The sequence below is a fragment of the Aethalodelphis obliquidens genome, unplaced genomic scaffold (genome assembly GCF_003676395.1).
Source record: "Aethalodelphis obliquidens isolate GAN/ISIS:26980383/991018 unplaced genomic scaffold, ASM367639v1 scaffold6, whole genome shotgun sequence".
NCBI classification, from domain to species: domain Eukaryota; kingdom Metazoa; phylum Chordata; class Mammalia; order Artiodactyla; family Delphinidae; genus Aethalodelphis; species Aethalodelphis obliquidens.
The window spans coordinates 48179494-48193747 of record NW_020837950.1 but is presented as its reverse complement, the minus strand read 5'-3'; the positions used below and the strand labels follow the sequence as shown (position 1 = coordinate 48193747).

The 14254-nt window shown below is 39.4% G+C and overlaps 1 protein-coding gene across 15 annotated transcripts in view; it reads right to left on the bottom strand.

Annotated features, from left to right (window-relative positions):
• Positions 1-14254, bottom strand: part of ALPK1 (alpha kinase 1) — a 144215-nt gene that overhangs the window by 107887 nt on the left and 22074 nt on the right. For 12 of the 15 annotated variants that reach the window (XR_003432253.1, XR_003432252.1, XM_027103536.1 and 9 more), the window contains exon 2: positions 12247-12298. The gene's annotated coding sequence lies outside the window, so the exon portion shown is untranslated. The remainder of the gene's footprint in view (positions 1-12246; positions 12299-14254) is intronic. The other 3 variants (XM_027103538.1, XM_027103533.1, XM_027103539.1) reach the window with 1 other exon arrangement.

Here is a 14254-nt window from a genome sequence, read left to right as displayed (position 1 = left end):
AGTAGTCTGTATTGTGAAATGAATGAAGATGTGAAATACATGGAATTGGGACACAATGCAATCTCTGGAGAGATGTGCTCTCCACTGGCAATAGTCAACCAGGATGTTGGTGTATACGTCAGTCTCTTGAGAGTTTGGTTAGTAAAAATAAAAGGATTAGGCTGCACACAATCCACTGCTCTTTCCTCTTTTTCTATTCTTTAGGAATAATACTTGTCTGATATAGGTACAATCCCTCATGGGTAGGTGGACTATCTTCCTCTTTTTTTCCCCTAAATTGACCTTTCCTCCTTCCTGGCTGCTTGTTCTACCCAAGCACATATATTTATTCTTTAATTCATTCAACATTCTTGTAAGTACCTACTATGTGCCAGACACAAAATGTTTAAGGATAAAGAGATGAACGTGGTACTGTTTCTGGGCTCTAGAAGTACACAGTTGTGGGGAGGCTGATATGTAGACAATAATTACAGCCTCATGATAGGTGACAAGGCAAAGGCACTATAGAGGCCTAGAGATGTCCCTTCACCTGACCCACAAGCTGAGAGGCTCTTTGGGGACAGTGACCCTGCTTTATAATGCAGCTAAAAGTCATCAATCCATCCTGTTGGGTGAGTTGCTGAGCTTTTTCACAACTGAAAGAACCAACAAAACATCTCAGGTCACTGCAGGAACAGGCAGTTTTGGAAAGTCACACTAATTTTCCCACAAACTCATGTAGTTGTGATCTGGGATAGTAAAACCTGTACTCCAAAGTAGAATTTTGAGGAAAAAAAATATGTTTCTCCAGAAGGTAGGGCACATAGATTATACAAAGTACTACAGAGCTCCCTTAGGAGTCCTGAATGCCCAGTGTGGTACTCTAGAAATTTCCTTCAGCCAGTGAAATGATGTCACTAAAGGATGGTAATTGGTCCCTAAAGGATTGCCTTGGGGAGGGTACAGAACAAATACTCAACAGTGGCGTAATCAAGCAAGGGAGGATATAATTACTTATACACATCAAAACATGTGGACTCTTTGGACATGTACAATGGGTTCAGATAATTAAATAGTGTTACATATGGATATTCTGAGAAGGTAACATTTCTGTACCCCTCAAGAGACTTACAAGAAATCTATTGATGTTCCCTACTTGATACTCTTTTTCTTTATATCAGTGACTAGCAACCAGCATGAATACTCAACAAAACATTTCTACCAGAAGCAAATGCAGACTTGTCTCTCAAAGCACATATGATTGAGGGTGGACTCACTTTGACAGACAGATTAATGGTCCCCTTGGAAGAAGGAACCCAGTGTGTCGGCAAAGGATGCTTTTGGCTTGTACAGCCTTTATTAATGTATCCACTTTACTTAGCCCTCCATTCAACAAAACAAAAACCACTGCTTTCTTTTCTAGGTAGTCATTACTTAATACTCACCCGATCCAAGTTCGCCATCTGCAGGTCATACAATTTACAATTGCTTTTGAGAAGATTGCATGGGAGGATTCACATGTGCCTCCTTTTGGGGGAGTTTATACTGCTGTTGATTGATAACCACAACTGATGGCTATTTACTGCATAACTACTGTCTTGTTAGGTATTTCCTGGACTCTTCTTTTACATCTGTCTACACGCAGGGATTTACGTTAAAAAGTTAACAGTGAAGAGGAGCTATGAAATACATGTTTTAGTGTCATGTTTCTTAACTTAAAAAAATACAACCTCCCTTCTGGTTAACATAAAAATAACACACATTCATTAATGCTCGTATTACAAAGCACTAATAATCCTAATCATCCCTACCATTTACTGAGCCCTTAGCTTGGTACCATTGGCCTAAGAACTTATAAACATTAACTAATTTAATACTTACAGCACATTTATGAAGTACTTTTATTCTCATTTTGTAGATGAGAAATCTGAGGTTCTAAGAGATTAAGCAGCTTAGCCAAGGACATAGAGCTAGTTAGTGAGTTGGAGATCTGTCTCACTTCAAATCTATGCTCTTGAAAAACCCACCATACTGCCCCCAAGGATTCCATTTTTCTGTGTTTCAAGCCTACAATGACTGCCTATGTATTTTTTAACTACTCCCCTGCCTTGAGGTAAACATATAAATATGTGTCCTCCCAGGCAGGGAGCAGGAAAGAATAACCTTTTTCCTCAACGTGCTGTACAACAGCCAAGAGTACAACCAGAAACTGCGAAGCAGTCTCTTGCATCACCAAGCTAGTCCAGTAGTATTCCAGAAGCATTCCAGAAGTCCGGGGTAAAGCTGTGACCCACTCTTCTTCTCCCTCTTCCTGGAGCTTAGGTTGGCAAGTGTGTCCTGATCATATCTGACCCTCTCCACTGACTTTAAATTTAAAGTCGTGTTCAATCAACAATGCCTAAGGTCCAACCCTCTCTCCTAAAGGATCCTCAATTTGCAGTTTCTGTCATATTCTTCTTCAGAGTTTGCCTTTTTAGAAGATCAAGAAGATTTATTTGGGGAGGTATTTTCTTTATTTTTAGTTGAACTTGAGTTTCTATTCTTTTCTGTCCCCAAAGGTGAGGTTCACTTGGGCAAAGTGGAGGCATGCCCACTTCTGGAATCCAGTAATTTTTGGATAGGCTACCGAAATAACTAGTTTGCGTGAGAAACCATAGTTCCCTGGGGACAAGAATACTTTAAAGACTGAATTAGGAGATTCTTCAGTTTAATTTAGCTGCAAGGAACAGAACATACCCAAACTAGCTTTAACATAAAGGGGAAATTATTGGGTGGACACAAGGATATCTCATGGACGTAAGGACAGAAAATGAAGATAGTCTTCATGAGGGATTACAATCAGGACATGGAAATTTGTTGGAGGCAAAAATAATCTCTCTCTCTCACTCCACAGTCTGCTTCATTCATTCCACCAAGACTTAATGAAAGCCTACTATGTCAGGCACCATGCTAGGTGGTAAGAGTGCAGAGGTGAACAGAACAGATAAGGTCGGCTTTATTTCTCTCTGTAGACCATCCGTATCTGATCCACTTACCCTGGTTTTACATGCCCTCCTGATTCAAGCCCTCAACAGAAACTGAATCAGTCTCAGCATCCTCAGTTCAAAGACAAAATCTTAGCACAACACACAGCTTGTTACCTCTGGTCCAATCAGGTATCCACCCCTGGTCCAATCAGGTACAGCAACAATGACTCTGGTAGGGAGGGAGGGGGAGTTGCATGGGACAGTCTCAGCAGTCAGGGAAGAAGAAAGTAAATTGTGTGGAAACGGGTTGTTGGTAAGGAGGATATGACCGGTGAAGGAAATGATGATCATCTCATCTCTACTGCAAAGATTTTCAAAGGTAAAAGAATGGGGCTTCCCCGGTGGCGTAGTGGTTGAGAGTCCGCCTGCCGATGCAGGGGACATGGGTTCGTGCCCTGGTCCGGGAGGATCCCACATGCCGCGGAGTGGCTGGGCCCGTGAGCCATGGCCACTGAGCCTGCGCGTCCGGAGCCTGTGCTCCGCAACGGGAGAGGCCACGACAGTGAGAGGCCCGCGTACCGCAAAAAAAAAAAAAAAAAAGATAAAAGAATGATGAAAGTTTCCATAACTTGATAAAAGAAAAGGAAAGCACCTCAGAAGGGCTGAAAACTCATCATGAGGTATGGAAGCGTTCCCAGACATATGGCCTATGTGGGGACACAAGTTTGAGTCTGAGTGGAAGGCTCTGAATGAAGAACGGGTTACTCAAAAGCCCTCTAACCCTGCATAAGGGGAACCTTGGTGACTTTCCTTGCGAGCAGAGAGGAGAGAGCAGGGGAATTACAGATCTTAAAAACAAGGCCTTCCTTGAAAAGTCTGAAAAAATCTTGTGGCTGCTTAGAAGTTCAAATTATCTAAGGTAAGAAGAAACATTTGTAAACCCTGGAGGCAGTCAATCTCCAGTTTTAAGAGCAGCAGATGGGGAACAGTGACACTGCAGCAATAGCTTACGAAGACTGGAAAGCCTCCCAAAAAATGGGGAGTGGAGTGGCTAAAAGGTGAAATATGCAATGATAAAATTTTTGTGATGGTTGCCTAAGTTTTTCAGGCATTAGGGCTAATGTGGTCTCTGGAAATAGGAATTATAATTATCAATGTAAAAATAAACTCCTCTCCGAAGTCTGGACTGCCAACTTGAATGTCTCAGGTACCTCACTTCTATACACTGACGAGATATTTCAGGTTAACTCCCTTCTTTCAAGAGAATCTTGAGAGGGTAAGATATGTCATTTGTTCAACTGCAAATTTCTAAGGAAGTGCTTAATTCCGATCAGATTTACTAGCAGACTCTACTTTGATTTGTAGTTCAACTTACCATTTCGAGAAAGTAAAAATCATGTCTGGTAAAAGTTCCCAAATGAGTATAGTGTCTAAAGTTCTTTAAAACTTGCAATGAAATTCAGTATATGGCAAAAGGCTGCAGATGTAAAGAACTATAGTTACTGTAATACTAACTTAGCAAGCTACAGACATTGCCTTAGGTTGTTTGGACTTAGCAGTTATTTTGTATATGAGTCATAGACTCACTTGCCATGAGGTAAGGTGTCTAGAAATTTTATTTATGAAACCAGGCGGCCTACAATAGCTTATTCTCATTAGCCCTCTCCTAATCAGATCTGAAATCTAGAACTGTTTTCTCAGGGGATGGTCATCCTAACCAGGGGACTCTTTGCCTTTTTTCAGTTCCTTAGTGGTTCCCCTTCTTCTCATTAATTAGTTAATTTGATTCAACAAGTATGTATTAAGCCCCTCTGATGTGCCAGGATCACCACAATCCTTATTCTCACCACACGATTTGGGGAGGGGCAGTCCACCCTGGGCTGTGGGCATGTCTGCAAGTTCTTGCTGGATGTTAAGAATGCCAGACCAATCTCTCCTTGCCTGGGCTATCTATCAGGTTTGTATTTGCCTCAGCCTTGAGGGATGAGGTAATGTCTTACTCTGGGCCAAAGAGTAGCCTTGCTATAAAAGCAGTGGATTCCCCAAGCTCAATGTTCCTTGGCTGCAGCAGAAACCCACTAACATCTACCTGGATCGCTCAGTATCACTCCTTTGGACTAGGAGGACATGAAGAACTGATGGCAACATGATGCTCATGCTGCTTCCTGTGCTCTGAGTAGTAAAGTCCTTTGCCTTTGACCCAAGAGTCTCATGTCTTCTGCCAGCATCCATGGAACAGTAGCAGGCTAACTTATTAACTCTAAGGAGAGTAAAATAAAATCCCAGACCCTGAAACAATCTTAATTTCCAAGAATTTCATCACCCTTAAACAAGCCTCTTGCAGAGTAAAATTCCCTAAAAGTCTGTCTAAAATAGGACAAAGGTAAAAATGTCAACTTTATTCATTATAAATTTGTTTTTATACTTTCTACATTCTCCCAAATTTGTAGCCTGCATATTACAAATTCCATGCTCTTCAAAAGTAACAATTCTTAAAAATTAAGATCTGTGGTACTTTTCTTCCAACAATGCAAACTAAGCAAAATTTCCATGGTTTCTGCTATGTGCCAGGGTCTGCAGGGGATGTAAGGATGAATGAGACATAGTCCCAGTACTTTTAGGACTCAGGGTTTAACAGAGACAGCAAACACAAATGTGTATCTCAAATACAAGACTGAGTGTGATCAGATATAGTTGAATTCTAAGCAAAGAATGGGTAAAGGATGGGGGAGAGGAGATTTAGTTCAGTTATTGTTTATTCAGAAGTCCAAACATGAGCCAAACACTGAAGGACGGAGACACCAACAAGTGGGAAAAATGGGCGAGAGGCAGGGTATAGGAAACGAGGGAAATGGTGTGAAGAGATGCATTGCAGACAGATGGCATGAGATGGGGACACAGCAAGAGCAAAGATGCAGAAGGATCTTGCAGATCATAACAAGAACCAGCAGGTAGTCCAGGGTGCCCAGACACCACTGAGAGATGATGAGTTCAGGCCATTTCTGCTTGAAGTGCCCATGAAACCTTGTAGAGAAATGGCGCTCTCTACAAGAGGTGGGAAATGTTAGTTAAACTGAGGAGAGAGATTAGAACAGGAGATGAATCTGGGAATCATCCACACAGGGGCAATAATTGAAGCCATTACATGAGATTAAAGGAAGCAAAGGTTGGATATGAAGAAGACATGGACTTCTAGAGAATGCCTCTATCCAGGAGTCAAAGAGTGAAACAGTGGCCTGCAGAAGCAGCAGCTGGAAATGTGAGAACCAGGAGAGTGTAGAGACATGATACTGTGCAACAAGTTCTACAGGAAGCCCCAGGATAACAACTAGGAAGAGGCAACTAGATTGGGTGCCTGGAATGTTTTCATTGATCTTGTAAATAGATGTTTCAGAAGAGGACAGACCAGAAGAGTTGATGCATGAGTGTTAAACAAGGAAGTTTAACAGAACTATTCTGAGAAGCACTGCTGTTAAGGGAAGGAAAAAGAATATGGTCTCAAGGGAAATGAATATTTCATAAGAATCATTAGATTTGAACATGTGCATAGGCTAAGGAGAAGATGTCAGAAGGCAAAATTTTTTAAAAAGAGAGATGAAAGAAAGGGACTATGAATAATGAGAAAAATCACAAAATAGGTAAAAAGATGTTGGTTTAAGAAGATAGAAGGAGTAGGCTTGGACACAAGGTAGAACATTGTTTTTCTGAGGCAGAATGGAAGGAGAAATGAATGGCTAATGATATAGAGAAAATCTGAGAGTTCACCATGGATAACCCGGTAACCTAAGTCAAATAGATGGAAATCTGGCAGGAGTGAGTTCAGCTTGAAAAGAGAGATCCTGGATTGAAACAGGTGCTGTGGAGAATTGGAAAGATAATCAATTAAGGATGAATAAAAGAATCGATAAGCATCTTTGAGAACCCAGCTATGGTTCACCTTAATGGATCTCATCAGAGTCAGCTGGGGAACCATCTCAGCTCTGGCTTAGAGAGCTGAGCCAACCGAGGGAAGTGCATACAATGGAGGTCAAAGAAACAAAACAGAAGTCTAAGGAGGTAAGGGGCATTTTACAACACTTCAAATGGGCAAAGTGTTTTATTGCTGCATATCAACTACCCAAATACTCTTTTACAATGTTATTTTCACAACTCTGTAAATTTTACCTGATCCATTTTATGTATTGTGAAAGACATAAATAATATAAATGGGTATTAAGAACTTCAGACAAGTTGTTCTTGAATCCTTTTTAAAACTTCACTGAATTTCCAATTTGGGGGTTGAGCCCAAACTAATTTATTTAGGGCCCTGTGGTAGACTGGTTTCCATTTTTTCTCTCAACTGTAACTAATGAATTAATTGTGAGGCTTTGTGTAAAGTCTATCCTCCCCACTATAATATACATTCCAACTGGGCAGGGAATGTGCCTGTTTTGTTCTGTTCTATATCCTGGAATATTCAGCACCTGGAATAATTCCTAGCACATAAGAGGTATTCAGAAATATTTGTTGTTGACATGTGGTTGCCAAGGGGGAGGGATGGAGTGGGATTTTGGGGGTTAGTAGATGCAACCTATTATGTATAGAATGGATAGAAAACAAGGTCCTACTATCTAAACCATGACCTTCATAATTTTCATACATGTACTGACCACAATCATTTCTTTCACTACTAAGCTATATAATAATAAAAGATGAACAATCAAAAAAAAAGAAAACAAGGTCCTACTGTATAGCACAGGGAACTATACTCAGTATCCTGTGATAAACCATAATGGAAAATAATATATTAAAAAAAGAAGGTATATATATGTATAACTGAATCACTTTGCTGTACATCAGAACACAACATTTACACATTGTAAATCAACTATACTTCAATAAAAAAAATTTGTGGTTGTTAAATATTTATAAAAGAAGATACCGGATATGTCTGGGTAACCTCTCTTAGTCAATTTGTCGTATGCATTGCTTACTGCATGTTTGATAAGTTCGAAATGTTTCTTTTTATTTCAGGAATATCTATAATGTTCAAAGAAGATAATGCCTTTTATTGTCTCTATAAACTATTACATTCTCTGCCTACACTGTTGAAATGACAAGAAACAACATGCTTACTTTTAATTCACCCTCCAATCTCCTCCTTGCAAACTGATGTAAAATTTTCAGAGTATCTCTTAGTGTCGATCCTCACCAATCTTAACAGAAATTTCCACAAATTTATTACCGTATTGCTTTATAAGATCATCATCAGATTTTCTGAAAATTCTGTGACAATGTTTATGTCATAGTCTCTGGCTCAGAAAATGAGTCAGTTAATTAGGTTGTCTGCCCGAACAAATGTTTTCGTCATTCACATCATGATCTTAACTGTCTTTCAGCAATTGAAGAGCCTGTAAATTTATTCTTTCTAACGCCTCACTGCCGCCCTCTTCTGGTGGCACATAACAGCACAGGCACATGAGATAACTAGATGTATATTTTTACTTAATGAAAACAAATATTGCACTCCACAGAACAAAAAAGATACTAATAAATTACAAGACTGAGTAATGATGTGAGAAAATGGAAAACATTTTGAAACATTAAAATGTGACATATTTACCTCACCAATAATCTTCTTTTAACTCCATTTCAGTAAAAGTCCATTAATCTTTTTGAATTTCATTATAGAAAAAAAATTAATCCATTGTTTTATCTCTATGATGTTTTAATATAACAACAATAAAAATTACACTTGTACTACGGAGAAAGAGTTTGCTAACCAAATTAACAGTGTAAATAGCACTGCAGGGCATGTTTAAATTGCTTGAGAGAAAAAAATCTATTAAACTATTAGAGTATTTTAGAATGACTAAATATATGAAAGAAATACTGATAATTCAAAAGAGTATTATCTATTTATGAAATGCTCCATAGGTCCTTCACTTTCAAATAATGCAGTAGTTCTGAACATACATATCACCTGAATCCTCTGTTCACACTATTCTCTTGACTCCTACCTTATTCTCATTACACATCCTACAGTCAAGGAGGTCTGCCAACTTCTCATAAATGTGGTCTCCACGCTCTCTGTCTCTCCTGTTGCTGCCTGTACTGGGTCCTCTCCAGTTCAGACTGTTAGCCTCTATACTGGTTTTCCTGCTACCCGTCTCTTCCCCCATTTCCACATTCTACTCTTCACGGACTGCCAGATAGCTTCTTAACAACAGAACTGTGTCACTTTTCTACTTAAAAATGTCTGTTGGCTTGTTGTTGCCTATAGGATGAAGTCCAAGCCTCTGATCTTGGCATGGAGAGTCCAACCTGCCATGCTCAGCACTATATACAGTGCAGCATAGTTTCTGCCACTGAGCACCTGCCCTTAGTATCCTGGAATAGCATCCCCCAGCACTTTGTTTTTGACTCTGTGGCAGAGCTTGGTCCGAGGCTCTGTCATACATCAGTTACTTAACTGTCTTCCCAGAGACTGTGACTCCTGAGAGTGGCCAGTGTCTCACTGGTTCTCTTTTGAATCTCCAGCACACAACTGGAGCTAGCTGTGTAACTAACACACAGGAGAAGCTCAGTGCAGGTTTATGAACAGATAAGTGAATGAATGAATGAATGAATGAATGCTACTCTCCCCACCTTTAATGAAATCCTCCATTTTCGAGTCTTAGATTATAATGCCATCCCCCTAAAGCCTTTCTTGACTCTTATCTAGCAGAATTAATTGCTATCACAGTTTTTTGTTCATGTTACAGTTAGCTGTATATACTCCTGTCTCCTGTGCTAGGTCATAATCGCTGAAAAGCAACCTGGGAGAGTGAAAAGGGCATGAGCTGTGGACACAGAGAGCCCTGAGCTTGTATTCTAGTTCTGCCACTCATTCTCTGTGTCACCTTCAACAGGTAGCTCAGCTTTTTTTTTTTTTAATGTTTAATTTTTTTTATTGAAGTAGTACAGTTGATTTACAATGTTGTACCAATCTCTGCTGTACAGCAAAGTGACTCAGTTATACACATATAGACATTCTTTTTTTAATATTCTTTTCGTTATGGTTTATCACAGGATATTGAATATAGTTAGTTCCCTGTGCTATATAGTAGGACCTTGTTGTTAAATTATTTTATTTTTTTTGGCCGCACCGTGCAGCTTGTGGGGGATCTTATCCCTTGACCAGGGATTGAACCCAGGCCCTCAGCAGTGAAAGCGTGGAGTCCTAACCACTGGACCGTCAGGCAATTTCCAAATTATTTTATTGTTTTGGTCAGCTTTTATGAAATGAACATTATTTTCCTCATCTCTAAATGGGGCTAACACTGCTTCCCCATAGGTTTAATGCAAAGATTAAAAAAGAAAGTGAGGGAATTCCCTGGCAGTCCAGTGGTTAAGGCTCCACGCTTCCACTGCAGGGGGCGCGGGTTCCATCCCTGGGCGGGGAACTAAGATCTCACATGGCTCATGACACATACTAGACTTTCATGAAATTTTAGTATTTATTGCCTTTCCCTGAGAGTGAAGACCATATCTAATGTATATCTAGGTTTCCAGGGCTTCAAAAACTACAGAGACTCAGTAATGTTTGCTGAGTAAATAAATGAATTCGAGTTGTATTTGGTCAAAAGTAATATAAGTATATATTTTAAGTCTTTTAAACTAATACAATTGGTTGTCATTCCTTCCTACTCACAGTATAAATATTGCATCCTAATACTCTGATATGTCTCAAATCAAATTTTTCTCACTTTTATGATTATAGTATTGAAAAGTATACAGATGTCACATAATTTGAGGCATAAATGTTTTCTAATCTTTCAGTTATACTTCCATTTTATATTCTCCTTTATGTAGTCACTGTACAGTATGTTCATGAAGTGTTTCAATAAAAAGAACTAATGTTTATTTTTTAATGGGATAACTATATTATATAATGTTAAGAAAAAGCAGAATATAAAATAGTTCATACAGTATGATAGCAATTATATTTTAAAAAGTCACTGAGGACCAATGATGTTTTTTCCAGAGACAGCAAAAATCCACCCTAAAATTCATATAAAATCTCAAGGGACCCTAAATAATCAAAACAATCTTTAAAAAGAAGAATAAAGTTGGAGGTATCCCACTTTTAGATAAATTGGACTACATCAAAATTAAAAAACTTGTGTGCATCAAAGGACATAATGAAGAGAGTAAAAAGGAAACCCATGGAATGGGGAAAATATTTGCAAATCATATAGCTGATAAGGAGTTAATATCCAGAATATATAAAGAATTCCTACCACCAAACAACAAAAACACAAAAATCCCAACTAAAAAACAGTCAAAGGACTTGAACGGTTCTCCAAAGAAGATACACAAATGGCCAATAAGCATATGAAAAGGAGCTCAACATTACTAACCATTAAGGAAATGACAATTAAAATCACAATGAGATACCACCTTACACCCACTAGGATGGCTACTATGAAAAAAAAAAAGGAACAGAAAAAGTTTTGGCCATGATGTGGAGAAGTTGGAACCCTAGCACGCTGTTGGTGGGAATATAAAATGGTGTAGCTGCTATGGAAAACAGTATGGTGGTTCCTCAAACAATTAAAAATAGAATAATCATATGATCCAGCAATTCCACTTCCGAGTACATACTCAAAATAATTGAAAGCAGGGGCTTGAAGAGGTATCTGCACTATTCACAATAGCCAAAAAAAGATGGAAGCAACCTACGTGTCCATTAACAGATAAATGGATAAGCAAAATGTGGTATATACGTACAATGGAATGTTATTCAGCCTTAAAAGGGAAATTCTGACAACTGCTAAAACATGGATGAACTTTGAGGACATTGTACTAAGTGAAAAAAGCCAGTAACAAAAGGACAAATATTGCATGATTCTACTCACATGAGGTCCCTAGAGTTGTCAAATTCAGAGAAAGAAAGTAGAATGGCGGTTGCCAGGGGGCGGGTAGAGGGGAGAATGAAAAGTGTTTGTTTAATGTTACAGCGTTTCAGTTTGGCAAGATGCAAAGAATCCTGTGGATGGATGGGAGTGATGGTAGCACAACAACGTGAATGTAAGTTAATACCACTAAATGTGTACACGTAAAAATAGTTACAAAAGTAAACTTTATGTGCATTTTACCACAATTTAAGAAAATAATTTAAAAATAATCAGAAGGAAATACATCAAAATATTGAGTTTTTGACTCTAAGTAATATTTTTTGATTATTTTCCTCTTCTTTTCATATTTTCTACAATGACTACATATAGCTATATCATTAGGAAAAAAGAATTTAATTCAGAAGTTTTATATGAAAACTTACCCAAAATCTGCGTTTATTAGATTTCAATCCACTTCTGATTTAGGAGAACTTCCTAGTTAAGAAAAAGAAAGTTAAACTCAGAGGCCTCTCTTATAATAAAAGTATAAACACAGTAGGAAATAATCTCTACTCTTTATTTCCTGCATTATGTCATAGGCATTGTTGCATGCTTGCTATCTGAAACGTCCGGGTAAGAGAACAAAGGAAACTCATGTTCCTGTGTCCCCAGCGAGGGTGGAGAAGTTACATCTGGTCATCGCTGTTCCTCACTTTAGATACACAAGGAGGAGGAATATCACATCAAGGAAGACCAGATCCTGTCCAGAGTGCTTGATGGGGGACAAATCTCTTTTGGTCTCCCCCTTACCCGAGCCCCTTAAATAGAGGAGGAGGTCTCAAATCTCTCCTTAGACTTTTGAAGCAGTTCAACCATAAAGGAGAGAAACCTCACTATTGCAGGTCTAACCTATCAGGGGTGGTACTATCTGATAATTTTGTTATGCAGGAAATAGCGAGCCTTTGCAGAAAAAACCCTACTGGATATCTTGTCTCTTGAAGTTCTTAACTCCCATTCACCGACTTTAAAAAAAATCTATTTATTACTTTTGGGGCTTGCCAGAGAGAGGGAATTCCCCTGGTTATTTATACAAAAATTTTGTTAAAAGAGTTTGCAGTAATAATCACTACTTTTTCATATGTTAACAATGGCAATACAGGACTTCCCTGGTGGTCTAGTGGTTAAGACTCCGCACTTCCACTGAAGGGGGCAAGGGTTCGATCCCTGGTTGGGGAACTAAGATGCCACATGCCTGTTGAGCAGCGCGGCCGGAAAAAAAAAAAAAAGGCAATATATTACATTTCATAACGCTTTACATTTTTCAGTCACCTTGAAAAATCTCTCAAGGGGCAGCTTAGGTACCTAGCGCCCCTGAACCACCAGTTCTGGATAAGCAGCCTCCTGTGCTCTATTGCCACTTTGGACCTTGCTTTTTCCTTCCTTGTTTAAGCTGCACAGCCCTCCTCCCCACAGCTTTGAATTTCATGTCATCACCCACTGTCCCTCATTGTTCTTGTCAACTGCCAACTCGCAGGGCATTTAATTCCTGGATCCTTACTATTCTCTCCAAACCACCCCTACTCTTGGAGAATTCAACTATATAGTGATGAGGGGTTCTCAGTTCCTTGAAATCGTTTCTTCAAAGATCTTGTCCTTAACCCAACTTTAGGTATTCGTTCCCAAGGTCATACAGCCTACACTTTGTTATGACCAAATTTATTCTTCCATACTTTCAAATTCATGTATTCCACTCTCTGTCCACTACCACACATCTTGTCCCTTTTGAGTCTCCCAAATCCAACAATCCTAACATTCCACTGGGACTTCTAATCCACTGGTCCTATCACCTTTCCATAGACCCTCACCCCCTTTGAGGTCCTGTCTCTTCTTTTTAACCAGCTTAATTTCCATGGTCAATCATGATAATCACCATCCACATACACCTTTGACTCCCTTGTTTTTAATATTTGCATGTCAAAATAACAACTTTAGTTAAATCCAACTTTTACACAGCTGAGCAATGATGGGAAGAAAACATAACTGTGCCACCTGTTCTCACTTTAAATTTCTGACTCTGAACCTGTTGGGAAAACTAATATTCAGGCTTCAGAGGCAGAAGCAGGCCTCTGACAGACCTGTGACCCTGCCCGGACTGCGCCGCCCCTGCTTGCACACCTAACAACTGCTGCTAGCAAGTCAAGTGGCGCTTATGATAAGAAAGGGAGTGGGTCTTGGAATTTCTTGAGCCCTGGGGACCTGGCCAGTCCCCCAGGGTCTGGAAAATCTTGTGACTCACAAGGTGAAATCAACAGCATTTTAAAAAGTGAATCCAGAGCTGCATTTTTGCACGCAAACTGATGATATCAATTTGCGGCCTGGAATTATAAACGGAAGCCCCCAGAACTCCAATCTGAAGTCTCACCCGTGGGGTGGATGCACGGCCTGGGACCT